Source organism: Nicotiana tomentosiformis, chromosome 3 (assembly GCF_000390325.3).
Source record: "Nicotiana tomentosiformis chromosome 3, ASM39032v3, whole genome shotgun sequence".
Taxonomy (NCBI): domain Eukaryota; kingdom Viridiplantae; phylum Streptophyta; class Magnoliopsida; order Solanales; family Solanaceae; genus Nicotiana; species Nicotiana tomentosiformis.
Window position 1 is genome coordinate 128992689 of NC_090814.1, and position 4653 is coordinate 128997341.

At 35.7% G+C, this 4653-nt stretch overlaps 1 long non-coding RNA gene across 1 annotated transcript; it reads right to left on the reverse strand.

The window, feature by feature from the left end:
• Nucleotides 1-1476: 1476 nt before the first annotated feature.
• LOC108944226 (uncharacterized) lies at nucleotides 1477-2664 on the reverse strand. The gene is made up of 3 exons (XR_011414511.1): nucleotides 2574-2664; nucleotides 1943-2495; nucleotides 1477-1863 (listed from the first exon to the last, which is right to left on the reverse strand). It is a non-coding gene; the product is annotated as an uncharacterized lncRNA (long non-coding RNA).
• Between the last annotated feature and the right edge of the window lie 1989 nt (nucleotides 2665-4653).

A 4653-nucleotide genomic window follows, 5' to 3' on the forward strand; every position in this document is an offset into this window, starting at 1 on the left:
ATGTACTGAAGTTGGTGGCCTCTAATATTTTGCGACTGTTGATGAAAAATTCCAATAGATCTGCATATTTTTATGTTTCTTTTATGTGAATTAGTTAGGTGTAGATATGATCTCTTGGTTATATCACTGATGGAAATTTATAGATATTAGTTGTTTAAACTTGTTATTTTGGTTATTAAATGAAGGAAATCTGCAGATTTTTGTTATTTCAATTAGCTCTTTTGGTTGGTTAATGAAGAAAATCTGCATATTTTAGTTGTCAAGTTAATGAAATTTGCAGATTACCTGATTTGAATCCTCTGTTGATATTAACTAAGTCTATTACAGTTAGATGAAGTCTGTGTATTTGGTTTTAGCTTCCAGATTGCAAATGTGTAATTATAGTTACTGGCATTTTTTTACTCCGTGTACACTTTTCTTTGGTTCAAAAAGTTCCCGTAGCTCTGTTTAAGCATTTGTAAAGTGTTGCACCTACAATTTTCTTGAAATTTTTAGCCTTGGTTAAGCTCTGTTCTTGAAAGTTTAAGTAGCTCTATTTAAGCTCTGTTCTTGAAAGTTTAAGCAGTTTTATTTAAGCACTGTTCTTGAAACAACGACACACCACTTAGAGCTATTCCAACCTTGATACAGTGGATCACTTTTCTAGGTTCATTCATTCCTATGTTTCATGACTTTTCCAAGAATCTCCAAACTACAAAGATTATATTTTGTAAAAATCTTTTAACTGAAAGACGTATTCTTGTGACAAGGCTTGATTGCGGTTGTTGTAAGAATTAAAATTGCCGAAAAGCTACAACATCCATTAGTAAGAAGCCATAGGCATCGTTCCATAGTAAAAAGCCATTAGTAAGAAGCCAATGTCATCTTTTAACTGTAAGACATATTCTTGTGACAATTAAAATTGCCGAAAAGCTACAACATCCATTAGTAAGAAACTAAGCTAGGAATCATTCCATCCATTTCATTTTCTAGAGAAAAGGCATATATCAAATTTCTGTTCTCCTAAGAAGCCATAGCAAACAATTGTATAGGTTGTACAAAGGATTCAAACTACAAAACCCTTTACAAATATACTATTCAAAACCAGAATTCAAAGTGTAAGTAAATCGACAACATCTTCATGAACGTACTGGACCTATCTTTAAAGCAACCTTGTTGCAACAGTATGTTTAAAGCAGAATCTTTAAACTCACAACAATGTAGAAACTGAATTAACTGCAATAATGTATAATCTTCTCTAGCGAATAAACACACAACTGAATAACAAAAAATGATTCATAATCTCCTTCATGATGGATTCAGGATAACAAAAACATGGTCTGAATCAACAATTGAATCAACAACTGATTCACAGTCATCACAAAAAAGTCATTAAACTGAACAAACTACTCTAATGCTTGGCCTTTTTAGTCTTCAGTTTTCTAATTCTTTTTTCCTTTTTGCTACCAACTGGCTTGAGGACATAACTTATTTACCTTTCCAGGTGAGCTTCTTTGGTGAATAGGGCAGATCAGTAGGCACATTAATACCATCTATATCTCCTTTGAAGTCAATCTTCATACTACCAATAGGTTCTTAATGCAACTTTCTTTGTTGAAGCCTAGTCTTAGCTTCAGATATCACCTTAGGCATCATATCTGACTTTTCATCTTCATATTCACCTTCATATTCATCATCAGCTATTATTGAAGGTGCAATAGATTATTAAAGTATGTTTTGAAGTCCAACAAATTGACTGGAATGTTCGGGAGAAGTCATTCTCACTCTTGGAGTAGGCATGAAGTCAAATTCTAAATTTTGACTGTCTTCGTATGCCGTTAAGGGCGCATCTTGTACTGTTTGGCAAGTTCCTTCACCATTAGCCTACGAGAGTCGTTCATTAGAAAACATTATGAATTTAAAAAATTTGTAAGTTAATAAAATATGTGAAAAAGACTGTTACCAAAGGGCATTTTCTTCTGTTGCGACCTGTTGTACCACAGAACCCACATGTCATTATAAGTCCCTTTATTGAAGTTGACCAGACCCCCTCCCTCTTCCTGGCCTCATCCTTTTCTCTTTTTCTCTTTACCTTTGGTCTACTCACCATTTTATGTACTTCAGGTGGCTCCATTGCTTGTTCTGGCTCAATTTTGCAAAATTGCTCACCCCTTATAGGTTGTAACTTATGCATGTATGCCAACATATAAGCTTCGCTTGAATACCACCAATGCACCTCGCTTAATGGATCTGGTTTGTTGTGCATTAAAGCTTTGATGGCATGAGGACATGGTATTCCTGTCAAATTCCAGGTCCTATAAGTACATTTCTTCAATTCAAGGTTCAATATGCTTATCTTTACCCTCAACCACTTCATATCCGTTATCTCCATTAAAGACAACTTTAATCTCTATTGTAATCACTATGTAATCATTGTAAAGCTCTATGTTATATGGGCTAATATTTTCCTTCCAATTCCTACATTCCTCCGCACGGTTCTTCAACAAATTCATTACCTACAATAAAAGGAGATCATAGTCAAAACAGTTATAAGCAATTTATAAAAAGTTAACAGAAGAAAGATAAAAATTTACCTTTAATATAATGTCTTCCAACATCTTAATTATAGGTTTATTTCTTGCTTCAAGAATCCATTTATTGAATGATTCTGTAAAGTTATTGTCATAGTGTATTAGTTCCCTAGCCTCATTTTCATGAACATCACCCAGAGTCTTCGGTTGATCCTTGAACTCTTCTTCATAGGTACTCCAAGCACATCACTACATTAACTTTTTTTATCTCTATACACCTCCAATTTTTGCTCCAATTAGCTTCAATGTGCCTAGCATACCATCTGTGATTTGCTTTTGGAAGGACATTAGAAACAGCCTCCAAAAGCTCCTACAAAAAAAAAAAAATTAGTTAAAAATAAAATGTAAATTAAACATACAGATAAAAAGTTGACAAACAATTACCTTTTGCATATTTGATATAAATGTCACTTCTTCACCATCTTCAAGGTCCAAAGAATTTCTCAGTAACTCCATAAACCACTTCCAGGTTCTATTAGTTTCTTTATCAACTACTGCCCATGCAAGAGGATAAAAATGTTTCACTGAATCTTGTGCCTTGGCCACCAATAGAATTCCCTTACACTTCCCTTTTAGAAATATTCCATCTAGCCATATAAGAGGTCTCAAACCTGCTTTCCAGCCTGTTTTCAAAGCTTGAAAGCAAATATACATTCTAAGGAACCTTTTTTTTTTCTTCTGCCAAAGCATCTTTAGATATGTTTATCACCACATCAGAACCAGGGTTACTATCCCTCAACTCTTGAGCATATGCCTCTAACCTATTGTAATCATCAATGAAGCTACCCTCCAATTTCTCTAGCACAAGCCTCTTTACCCTCTCCATATTTAAATAGCTAACATTAAGTTTGAATTGATCCTCTAGGTCCATCCTCATGTTGTTCACCTTATATTTAGGATTATTTTAAAATTTGTTCTTGAAATAGTGCGCTAAAGCTTGGGGAGTTGCTCTTCTATTCTTATATGCTGGCTGACAATTATATCTTGTTTTCAAAGTCTTAATTTTAAATCCTTGATCTCTATTATCCTTAGATATCAAGCACCTAAATAGACAACCAACATCACATTTATATCTAACTCTACCGGTGTCACTCTTTAAAACTTTAAGGCCCTTTCCATTAGCAATTGCACAAAACCCCACAATTCTTTCTGTAAATCCCTTATTTATTGCCTTCTATGTGTTATACTATGGTTACGTGACTTGCAGGGATATTTGATTTTGATTTCGGGTAAGTTCGGGGTGAAATGAGCATATAGTCCCTAAACTAGAAGTTTAAGCGTAGGAGTTGACTGTAGTTTGACTTGTGTGAAGACGACTCCGGAACAGTTCTATTTTGACGGTTCCAATAGCTCCGTAAGGTAATTTTGGACTTAGTAGCATTTCTGGATGTTGATTTGGAGGTCCGTAGGTCGTTTCAGCATAATTTGGCAGAAGTTGGAAGATTTTTAAAAGTTTGACTAGGAGTGGATTTTTTGATATCGGGGTCACATTCCGATTTCAAAAGTTGAAATAGATCCATAATGTTAATTATGACTTATGTGTAAATTTTGTGTCAATCAGAGTTGTTTTGGTATGTATCGGCGTCGGTTTTGGAATTCGTAAGTTCATAGTTGCTTAAGCTTAAATTTGGTTGCGATTCGTTGAATTCATGTTATTCAATGTTGTTTTTGGCCTCGAGTAAGTCTGTTAGGTATTTTGGAACTAGTTGGTATATTAAGACGGGATCCCTGGGACCCCATGTGTGATTCAAATCGATATCGGATCATTTTTGAACTTAGAGATTTGCTGAAGTGTTGGGCTGGTACTGGTGTTTTTGCACCTTCAGAGGGATTGGCCGCAGGTGCGGGCTCACAAATGCGAGCCACTGGTTGCAGAAGCGGATTTGGTCTAGCCTAGCTGGGATCGTAGGTGAAATCATTTTTCTGAAGGAGCGGACTCGCGGAAGCGAAGGATTTCCTTTGCACAAGCGGAACTTAGGGAGACAATATTGGGCTTGACCGCAGATGCGGTCCTTTCTCCGCAGAAGCGATCCCTTATCCTCAGAAGCGGAAGCCCTAGACTTAGATTGGGATCGCACCTGCA